The 11,565-nt window shown below is 54.3% G+C and overlaps 1 protein-coding gene across 4 annotated transcripts in view; it reads right to left on the minus strand.

Moving 5' to 3' along the window:
* RPH3A (rabphilin 3A) overlaps nucleotides 1–10,489 on the minus strand; it is a 95,517-nt gene extending 85,028 nt beyond the window's left edge. For 2 of the 4 annotated variants that reach the window (XM_070628846.1, XM_070628844.1), the window contains exons 1-2: nucleotides 10,351–10,489; nucleotides 9,696–9,816 (exon numbers count right to left, since the gene is read on the minus strand). The gene's annotated coding sequence lies outside the window, so the exon portion shown is untranslated. Of the gene's footprint in view, nucleotides 1–9,695; nucleotides 9,817–9,961 lie in introns of all 4 variants that reach the window. The other 2 variants (XM_070628845.1, XM_070628843.1) reach the window with 2 other exon arrangements.
* Nucleotides 10,490–11,565: the final 1,076 nt, after the last annotated feature.

The raw sequence follows: 11,565 nt of genomic DNA on the forward strand, positions 1-11,565 counted from the left end.
GGTGTCCAGAAGATCTGGGTGCGAGTCCCTGACTCTATCCTTTATTGACAGCGTGGATTTGGGGGAACTGAGGCCTCTCCGTTCTCTGGGGCCTCAGAGTCCTGGTCTGCGAAATGGGCATAATCATGACGCCTCCTTCCCACGGCTTTGTGAGGATTAAAGGAGGTGACTCACGAAATGCAAAGCGCAGGGTCTTGGCCCCGTGACCGCTTTGTGCCTTGGTGGACAAGCCCTCGATTCATTTGCTTCCAGACAAAACTACAGCTCCAGGATGCAACTACCATGTGGCACGGCTGGGACTTCAACCCACTCGGATAGACTTTTAGCTCAGTGATCTTTCTAGCAAGAGGGTGATGGAGTGCTGAAGGCAGGTGGGAAGCCAGCCAGGGCATCAGAGACCACCCTACAGTGGAGACGTGAGGCCGCCCTGACAGGCCGTGTCAACCAGAACAGGCCTGTGGTGTCCCACTGAGACTCAGGCTCCCAGACCTGCTGCCATGACAACCAGGATTTTCCAGAGCTGAGTCTGCTCCATGCCAGGCCTTCGGGTGTCTCTGGGGGCCTCTCTGGCCACTTGAGGTCTCCCACCACAGCGTCTGTAGTGTCTTACACTTTGAGCAGATTCAGGGCCAAGAGGGGCCTTTCCGTTGCCACCAGTCCATTTCGAGAGGCCACCTCAGTGTTCGAGGAGGAGCCCAGGCCTACCGAGGTGGCTCGTGCGGCTGACTGGAGAGGAGGACCAGGGTCTCCACGTGGATCAGGAAATGACTACTCACCGGGGTGGGCACTGTCTCAGCCTCAGTCAGGAAACCGCCCCCCAACACACAGACATGCCCCCCCAGAATAAGTCTGGCAGAATGTGGGGGGGATGTAAACACCTAATTATCTGACCCCCCCACATTTATATAGACTAAAAGTACATGTTTTGAAGGTGCGTATACAAACAAAAGAGATGTCCATTAAACAGAATAGAAGGGTTGCCTGGGAGGGGAGGGGAATGGAGTATGGGGATAAAAGAGAATAAATAACGAAAAATTGAGACAGAGGGCAGCGAGGATCAACACGGGTCACGTACCAGGAAAGGAGAGAGGAGGATGCCTCTCAGAGCCTCGTGCCAAAACCCACATTCCGTGCGGATGAGTTCTCCATGGAAAACTGAGAGGCCACACAGGAGGCCAGCTCTCCTCAGGCTATAATCAGGTGCCAAGGCCCTCCTGGTCCCCGACATGCGAGCACTAGTTATTTTTCCCTGGAGATTTCTCTCCAGAGAGCTAATGCACCGTTCAGGAGATGACATGTGCCCAGACCCCTCTGCAGAGGATGCACAGACGCCACAGAGGCCTGGCCCGGCCAGAGAAATGTTCCAAGGGAAGAAAGAGAAACAAATCTAAAGAAACAGCAGCGGCTCTGTTTCTGAAAAGCAAAGGACAGGTGGCGCCGTCTGCAGGTTGCAGTCTCCCACCTGAGGGGCGGCCTGCCCCAGAACAAGTGCCATTCTCCAGTGGCGCATGCCCAATGCCGATGGTTCCCTTCTGGCGCTGGTAAACAACAGGTAGGTCTCTAACGATTAGCGGGCAAGCTGCAGACGCCAGGAGCTCGCATCTTCCGTGCTGCCCATCAGCCTTTCCTACAAGCCCCCCATCTCCAGACCTCTGGGAGAAAGACTTGGCCAGACACCCCGGCCTGACACAGCGGCGGCAGCCACTTCCAGTGGCTTCATCGTCTTCGCCAAGTTCCAATATCCTGCTTAACGCTGACAGATTAATCCAGCCACTGCTCAGGGGAGGAAGAAACCCCGAGCTGCTCCTTTTCCCCCGGGGAGAGGCGGATGCACATGGTAGCCAGCGTGGGACGGTCATTGCAGACTCCCCTGAAAGGCCCCGCACTCAGCTCGTCCTGTGGGTCTTGCCTCTTAACCCACCAGCCCCTGGTTGCAGCCAAGGCCCCAGAATCACAACTGAGGAACCACTGCCAAGAACGGGTCCTTGTCCCCAGAGTGGACCCCGACTCTCCCCACCCCCCCACCCCACGTCTGACCCAGGGGTGAGACCCATCTGCGCTAATGCAGAGCACAGCCCAAACCTGACCCCCTTCATCCCTGCCACCACCTGGCCCATGGCCCCATCACGGGGCCCCCCCGGTGGTCTCCCGGCTTCCACCCCTGCCCGCTGCAGTCGGTTCTCCACTCAGAAACCCAAGTGATCATTACCAAAACTGTAAATTAGGTCATGTCACTCTCCTGAATAAGGCCTTCCCCCCACATAAAACCAAATCCAGACTCCTCGTCTCTGCTGGCAGGTCCCACGTGACCCCGCCCCGGCCCCCCAACCACCTTGTCACCCTCACTTCCCCTCACCCCACTCACTGGCCTTGTCGCTGTTCCTTCAAGACACCACCGTTGTCTCTGCCTTTGCACTTGCTGTTCCCCCCACCTGAATTGTTCTGGCTCCTTCTAGAAACTCAGCTCTCAATCCAAACTTTACCATCTCCAAAAACCTCCCCGGCCACCCGTTTTTAACTAAATTCACTATCTCCGCCCAACCCACCACTTGTCACTCTCTGCTGTCACACCATTGCCTTCACAGCACTAGACACGGTCTGAGATCATCTTGCTGATTATTCACTTGCGTACTGCCTCTGTTGCTCCCCGGACTGTAAGCTCGAGGATGGCAGGGAACTGCCCACTGCCGAGTCCCACTGCCTAGAACAGAGCCTGGCACATGGCAGTATCCGGTCCGTATTTGGGGATGAATGAACGGGGAAGGGAGTTTGCAGAAAGCAGCGGTTCTCAAAGTGGGGTTCCTGGAGCAGCAGCATCCACATCACCCGGGAATGATGTGTTAAACGTGCAAATCCTTGGGCCCCATCCTGGTCCCTTGACATCAGAAACTCCATGTTTTAGTTGTCCTCCGGGGGATTCGGACACAGGCTCAAGTTTGAGAACGTCTGGCATGGAGGCACCTGCAATGTCTCGCCACATCGCCTCTTGTGACAAAGGAACGAACACCTGGCTGAGCGGTCAGTCTGGTCAGGGGAGGAGATTGGGGAAGGAGGAGGCGGTCGGCGCCCTGCCCTTGACTGGCCTGGGGCCTCTGGTGCCTGGGTCATCTTCACGCCCCAGAGCCATGCAGAGAATGCCAAGGCTGGGGAGGGCTGCAGAGACCACCATGTCCCTCTCCCAAGCAGGAGGGCAGGGGACTCGCCCAGAAAGCTGCCTCTCTGGGCTCTGGAAAGTTCTACAAAATTCCAATCATTCAACGCAGAGGTTTGCCCGAGCCTGTCCCAGGTTTAACACACAGGGTCCTGTGGGCCAAAAACCCCCTCAGGGCCAGGCCAACTGGGACGATTGGTCACCCTACTTGGAGGCCTGACTCGGGGTCTCGGAGACTCACAAATGCATTTCCTTCACAAGCCCCATGGGCATGTCTGCACAGACGGGCTGATGAAGGGCAGGAGCAGGAGAGGCAGATAGCGGGAGGAAAGGAAGCGGAGAGGCCAGCAGCAGGGCCCAGAGAGATGGAGAGAGAGAAAGAAGGGGAGGAAAGAGGGAACACAAGAAGGGAGATGGGGAATTTCTGAAGGGTGAGAAAGATAGGGAAGGGATCCGGGGCAGTGAAAAGGGGAGAGAGAGCCAGAGATGCAGAGACACAGGCCACTGTGACAGAGAGAGGCCAACAGGCAGAGGGAGACGGAGAGAGCGGGGCAGCTGTGGGACAGAATGGACCACGCAGATGCTTTGGGGCAGCATCTCACACTGAGGGCCTCCCCACGAAGTTCGGGAAATCCCCTCTCTTCTCAGCAGCCCCAGAACGCCGGCCCGCCATCAAGGCTGGCAGCGAAACCTGCTTACATAATCTGTTCTCTACTGAAAGCTGCTTCCATTCACGAGTTGCTGCTTGTCGTTGTGCAGATGCATTAAAGAGGGAAAAAAGGAAAGAAAGGAAGAAAAAAGACAAAAAGATAGGAAAAGGCAGCTGAACGAATTCAAGCAGATTATATTGAAAGATGAGGAGATTTTTTCCCCCCTGTCTCTCCAAATAAATCTTTCACAAACCAAACGGCATTAGGATGCTGTCAGCTGGGTTTCCTCTTGCTGATTAACTGCAGAGGGGTGGGCAGAAACACCAGCTTCCTGAGCCATGTCATCCCGCTCCCTAGCCGGATTCCTAAGCCCGAGTCTGACACGGCTCCATCACAATGAGATTTAAGCGCGCATTATGGCATTAAAACTAATGACAGCAAGACAATTACTTCGAGGAAACCACAATGACATTGCATACGGCAGCCTGGTGCCTCGGCACCACCGCCTCCCACATTTCCCTGCCCCAAACGGAGGGCCGAGTTGGGTTAAGAAGAGCCAGCTCTGTGCCCTCAAGCCCCAAAGGCCTGGCCAGGCTGGAGAGCTGGTCACTGCGGCCTCGCCACGGAGCATCTGATAAGCTAAGTCCCCAGGTCCCCGCTGAGAAAGAAGCGACTCCCTGGAGTGCTCTGAGGTTAGCAAGGAACAGGGTCAGCCCTGCTGGGGCCAGCTCCTGTGGGAAACTGAGGCAGCCAGTAGCAGAAAGTAAATGGGGTATGCCCAGGAGGCAACAGCTCAATTCTTACCCTGCTCAGCCCCCTGGGGGATGATGGGTGGGCTGGGGGTGGGGGACCTTGGCAAAGAGTCTGAGGCTCGAAACACAGCTAGAACTGTTATAACTAACAGCTGTAAAAGTGTTTTCACATTTCAAAAAAACTCCTTTAGCAGCGGAGGCTTGTGAAAACACGGGTCCCAGGGCCCCGCACTCAGAGCTTCAGAGGGAGAAGGTCGAGGGTACAACCCAAGAATTTGCCTTGGGTTCCTTAGGGCACCGAGAGCTTTTCAGCCCCCAGCAGGATGTGAGTCCAGCCACGGCTGCCTTTCTCTGCCTTCCGCCCTCTCTTCCACCCGCAAGCTTTGCATGCGCAAACTCCACGCCCCGCTCCGGAAAGGCTCTCCCCTCACTCTTCACAGAGGATTTCACAGCTCCTCTTCATCGAAGGGAAATGCCCAAGAAGGCCGGATGCCTCATCCCACCCCAGAGCATCTGCTCTTCGTCCAAGAGCAAAGCCTTAAGATAAGGAACGAAATTTTAATGACGGCATTTCAGAGAGCCGTGGGCTGAGTGAAGACACCCTAAAAAGGGCGACTAAGGAAGCCCTCTTGGCACCACCCCCCAAAAGATCACATTTTGTACGCAGTGACTTACTTTATCTAAATCCCCAGGGACTGTGTCTTTGTCACCATTTTATTCCCAATCCCCACCATGGTGCCAGGCATACCATAAGTACTCAATAAGTGTGCAACACGTGAATAAACGTCAGTGGATGCTCTGGCAGGAGGAGAGAGAGGCCTGTCCTTAGCGTGTAGCAGATTCGAGATGAAAGCCTTCCAAACTCTTCACCAGTGACACATCATAATCAACAAACGCTAATTAAGTGCCGACTGCATACTGGTCTCTGGCTGGACCCTAGTCCAAAGACACCTCCCCCAAACTGACCCATCCACTAGTCCATCACTTGAGGTTTCATTCGTTCATTCATTCATTCATGCAAGTCATTGCTGAGCCCCTGCTGTGTGCTAACCTCGACTCCAAAAATGAAGACAGCACAGCCGTGGCCTTGGAGGAGCTGGCCTTGCAGCCCCTCGGGAGCCCTGTGCAGGAGCGCCGTGGAAGGCAGGGCATGCCCCATGGCAGGAAAGAGGGGGAAAGCTCGGCTCCTAGGAAAAATCCACAGGCTCTGGGCTGGAGAGCGGATGACTCAGCGAAAGCCTCCCCAGGATTTGGAGGAACAAAGACTCACAGCTCAGCGGGGCTTCCCCTCCTGGGCCCCTCGCTCCAGAGCCTGCCCACCACCCTCACAGCCGCTGTCTCTCCTCGGGGCCTCATAAGCTTTAAGGAAAGAAGGTCATTATGCCCATTTCACAGATGGAGAAACTGAGGTCTGGGACCTCCAGCAACTGCACGCAGCCCACGGAGGGAATAAGTGGACGGGAAGCCTCCTGTCTGCAAGGCACGGCGTCTCTCCTGGGTCCCAAAGCTGCTCAGCTGGCCCGAAGGATCCACCTTCCTCCACCTCACCCCACTCCTGTTTCAGCCAGGGGTAATTTCACTGTCACTATCATCAATATCGTCCCCATTGCTAACGTGTGTTGGCTATTTACTCCTGGCCAGCTCAGTCCTAAGCACCGTGCAAGCATTAACTTAAAACTCCCACATCTTCTTTATTATCCTCACTTTACAGATGGAAAATTGAGGCCAAGAGAGGTAAACTGACACAATGGAAAGTACTAGAACCAGGATCTAAACCTAAGAGGTCTATCCCCAGAGCCCACACTCTTAGCCACCACACCATACTACCTTAATATAACTAACTGAGGAAACAGGCTTAGAGAGGTTAAGAGTCTTGCCTGAAGTCATCCAGCAAGGAAGCACTGGAGTCAGAATTCGAACTCGGGTCTGGCTGTTCCCAGAGTCCCACACCACAGCCCCTCGAAGGGCTGGTTGAGGAGGCAGACGAGGCGGGGTGGGGGGGCAGGAAGGAGAGGAGGCTATTTCTGTGGTGCCTCCTTCACTCTCCAGCACGTCAAGGATCTCCATCCTGGGTGGCAGCTGAGTAATTGAAGCTCGCTGGCTCCAGCCCACCACTACTGGGTCCCGGATTTATTTTTATCCCAGGTTGCATCCACAGCGCTCAACAGAAATAAACCGTGCTGTTTGCTTCTCATCGTCTTCACATCGACTCCTGATTTGTCTGCATTTACCACCAGCTCCCCACTCCAAGGGGATAAAGAGCGGAAGACAGGTCCATATGTCAGGGTGGTTTTTATTAGAAAGTCACAAACCCTCTGTGACCCACAGAGAGAGAGAGAGGGTTAAGTACCACATCCTACAAATAACCCCCGGAGCAGCCGGCCCAACCAGAACACGCAGCCTGGAACGGGCAGCCTGGATGTGTAGGAGCAGCGAGAACAGGGAAAAAGGCAGAGCGAGCCGGTGAGACGGCCTCTCCAGGCCACCCTGCTGGAACTGCATTATCTCGGGCTGCTGCCTGTCTCCTGCCAGTGAGGAAGGAAATGTCCACATTTGTTGCCACAATTATGCTTCCCGATCACCAGCGCAGGCTGGAGAGGGCTGCTGAAACCCTCCGTGTGCACCCCACCTGGGTGGGGGAGGTGGGAGGCAGCCAGAGGCAGGAGTGCGGGGTGAGGCCCTGTCTTCATGATGGTAGATGCTGGTGTTGCTGTGCCATAACTTACTGGGCGCACTTGGGCAAGTTGCTTTCCCTCTCTGAGACCCGTGAAGCCTAGATCAGAGGTTCTGAACTTGGGGTGCTCGGATAGGCATCAGGGAGAGTCCACGAACCTCCTGATGCTGTGTGTTTGCGTGAATAAGCATCGTTCAGAGTGGAGGTTCTCAAAGGGGTCCTGGCCGCCACCCCTGGGATAAGTCTCTAGCGGGCCTTCAAGGGCCACAGATCTGCATGTCTGTGAATCGGAGGCCATGAATAAAGCAGGTCTCTCTCCAGCTGAGCACCGGATTCTAGGAACCCGGCAAAGATCTGATAAGAGACCCCCATCCCCCTTCACCCCAAACAGGAGCTCCTCAATACACATGACAAATTCCCAAACACTGGGCTGATGCTTCCTAGAAGTGTGCAAGCACACACACCCCCCCATCACACAGTCACAGGATCTCAGAGCTAAAAGGGGCCTAGGGGCCACCTAGACCAACCTCCTCATCGCACAGATGGGGAAACGGAGGCCTGGAAAGGGGAGGCAGAGCTGGGGCTGCAAGCCGGGTCTCCTGATCCAAGTCTAAGGTTCTTTCCAGAAGCCTCCGTTTCCCTCTGCCTGGTGCACCACAATGCACCATTTCAAATGTGCTGGGGAGGAGGGAGGGCAGCCTCCTGGATCTCAGCCACCCCCAAGGAAGTGAGGCTGCAAGGAGGTGTTTGAAAAGCACCCACATGCGGACGACGAGTCCCGGCTACCTCAGCTGGGCCGGCACGTACTGCATGGCTAACCCAGTCATTAAAACACTAAAATACGCCCGCGCTGGATGGAGACGCTGCACTGAGGTCCCCGTGGTCCCCCTGATGCCCCCCCCAGGCTCCCCCAAACCTCCCCTTAATCCAGCAATTAAAGGGTTAACACTCAGCACAGCAGGGGACCCCTAAGATCCCCCACGCCAGGGCCCCACCATGGTCCATCCTGATCCCGTTAGTGCCCAAAGTTCAATATTTTAAATATCACCCATGGCCAGATCTGTGGCTCCTTATTTAAACCAAATTTCCTCACATTCATCATTCACACTTGAGACTTCCCAAGGAGGAGACTAAGGCAACTTCCTCCTTGAGGTCACCTAGCGAGGGAAACCTGGGATTTTGAGGACCAAATCTTTGGCACTAACCACCCAGCAACCTTCCCCTCTGCCTCACATGTTCTGCCTGACCAGGCGCACGCCCTGGGATTTTGGCGTCCCCACTTGGCTCTGGGGCTGGAGAAAATTGCAGAGTGAGCCCGGCTCCCATTTCAGGCTTTCTGGTCTCTGGGGCTGATGTTTTACTCCTCCCACCTCTAAGTGCAAGAACCTAAAGAGGAAATCCTTGGGGCTGCAGAAGCCTGAGGTGGCCCCTGAGATAATGACGAAGATGCTAAAAATAAGGACGTTCATTTCCAGAAAGGTAGATGTAATCAAAGCAGACCGCAAAGAGAAATCCCCTTTTGATGGGTCACAGATTAGCAGCAAAGGCATTTTAAAATTAAATGTGGGTTTCTGGATTCGGTCACAAAGACCTCCACTTCCTCCTCACTAACAGGTTGGTGCAGGCTTATTCCATCAGGATCTCAGAAACAGAAGCTAGAGCGGAGCATGGCCTGCCCTGGAACGGATCTGAAGCTGGAGCCCTTCCCCAGAATCTGAACAAACCCTGTTCCCTTCTTTTCCTACTCAGAGACAGGCTCAGGGATGCCAGGATATACTCCCCCATACCTGAACTTACAGGTTACACCACCTGTGAAAATAAAACACCGTCTGCTCAGCAGACAGCTGGCTGCTCCCCTCTGGCCTGCCTGACCACTCACGCCAAGCAAACTGTGGTCCTTTCATGACTCCCAGGAAGCTTAGAACAGCCAAGCTTGCAAAAAACACCACAATTAAATTATTCCTTTACCTCCCTGGAAGATGGTACCATCCAAGCCCTGTCCTATACAAGCTTCACCTGGTGTGCCTAGGTGACCTTCCAGCCTCGGGTGACCCTTTCCCATCCAGGGCCAAGGTGCCCACTCGCTAGATCAGAACACACAGGGACCCTCTATGCCAGGCTGGCCAGCACCACAAAGGGTTAACTCTCTCAGAGAACTGCCGGCTACTTTCCCAGCTTCTGCTGCAAGGAAGAGGGCAAACTGGGCAGAAGCCACAAATTTTATTCCATTGCCTAAAATATGAGCATCTCTTACCCCCTCCTTGGGCACTGAGCTGAAATCTCATCTGGCTTTGGGGTACCATTTAGGCAATAAAACACTGCAGAACGTGGGCAAATAACGTGACTATTCCTCCATACCCCTCCCCTCCCACCTCCCCTCCATCCCATCGGCTCATGTACACACATCATCGCAACTGGGATTCCAATACCCCTAACTCATTTGCGCAACTGAGAAGAATATCACTTACCACAACACCAGCGGATTTCAGGTGGAATGGGCGAGCTGAATTCTTGCCAACTCCTCCCTTCCCTGCTGGGTAGGAAGATGCTAACTCCCAATGACTTGGTTTGAAAGCTCGGTGGAGGTGCCTGAAAAAAAATTGTTCATTTGACTCTCCTACTCTTCCCAAAATAAAATCAAAGCACGAGCACTCTTTCTCTCTCCCTCTCTCCCCCCCCCCCCCACACACACAACTACCCCTAAATTGTGCAGGACCAAGATGAAAAGAAATACCACTGCTAGAAGAGGAGAAAACTGAAACCCGTCGGTGGACAAGGCAAAGACAGTGGCTTCCTCAGACTGCCTTCCACATGGAAGAAGGTTTTCGCTCTGTGAGCCTCTCCCTCCCTCCCTCTCTCTCTCTCTCTCTCTCTCTTTCTCTCTGTCGTCCGCGTCCGCGTAGGCAACTCCGGGCTGCTAGCGGTAGACGAATCAATTGCCTCCCCAGTGCCCGAATCAGTGGCGGCTGCCACCACTGCTGCAAAACCCTGTGTGAGCGAGGGAGGGGTCAGCAGCTTCCCGGCGCAGGGGGAACCAAGCCTGCCTCCCCCCCGCCCCGTGATTTATGCATGAGGTGCCTGGAGAAGGAGAGGTGGGAGGCCGGGCGGAGAGGTTGAGCGCACCAGAGATCCCAGCTGGTGGAAACGGCAATCAGGAGATTGGCGATCAGCACCGCGGACAGCGCTAAGATGCGGGGAGGCGGGGACCGGCGGGAAGCGAAGCCTCAGGCAGCGAAGTTAAGTTATTGGATGCTTAGAGCAGAGAGGGGGAGTCCACGGAAGTGGGGGACGGGACTTCTCGACACCACACAGTGAAATCAGTGACAGCCTACCTACCCCACACTTGTTCTAATATTGTCGCTCGCTCTCAGAGCAAAGGAGCTGTGACTTCGAAGCACCTTCCCCACACACGCCCCCAGACCTTCACTACTCCTCTCGGCTCAGAGAAGAGTTTGACCCCAGCGTGGGAGCCTCCAAGTGGTTTTTCCCCCCAAATCAGCCCAGCTGACCTGTCCTCATTCACATTGCTGCAGATTTCTGACCTGGACCTTGGGTGCCTCGGAATTCAGAGCAGGAAAGATGAGGCTTAGGAAACAGAAATTTCTAAGGGGTAGGATGGCTTCATTGAATAAGGACCTGACAAGTTTCTGGGAACCAAGTCCAGCCCCAGCACAACCTTGGAAAAGACGTTTAATGTCCCCAAGTCCCATCTGTAAAATGAGGATGTGGTTACCCGATTTTCCTAAAGAGAGGAAGCAAGAGGTTAAAAAGCAACAATTAAGAGCACTCAAATTGCAGGGTGCTATGATCCCATGATCCACAACCCCTCCTACAATTCAAATGTTTTGACAGAGGGAGAAAGGAGTTGACAGCCACCCCAGGGTGGAATGTGCCAGCCTCACCTTTCAGCACGTGGTTTGAGCAGGATGAGTTGGGAGGTTCTAGGAGGTCTAAACCAGACAAGTGAGCTTTGGCCAAAGGCCCATCCTCAAAAGATCCATGCTGGCCTTCTGAAGTGAAATCACTATATGGACACGAAAACAAAGTCATTAAAAGGAGAAACACACAAAAAGAAATGGATTCCCATGGCTTCCAGTGTGCCAGATCTCAAGGGTCCTATTCTTGCTGACTGTGGGGAAAGAACAGGAAATCTCCAGTGGATCGGGATCTGTTTACAGCTTCTCTGCAAAATGAAGGAGAACTCTCTCTACTGGGGCCCCTCCTCCAAAGTGTCTCACTGAGATGGCCCAGGGTGAGCTACCATATTGTCACTTAATTCTTCCCTTGAAAAGTAGGATCTTAGAGAGCATTTAGAGCTCACGTTATAGATGATGATGA

The sequence above is a fragment of the Equus przewalskii genome, chromosome 7, assembly GCF_037783145.1.
Source record: "Equus przewalskii isolate Varuska chromosome 7, EquPr2, whole genome shotgun sequence".
Taxonomy (NCBI): Eukaryota; Metazoa; Chordata; class Mammalia; order Perissodactyla; family Equidae; genus Equus; species Equus przewalskii.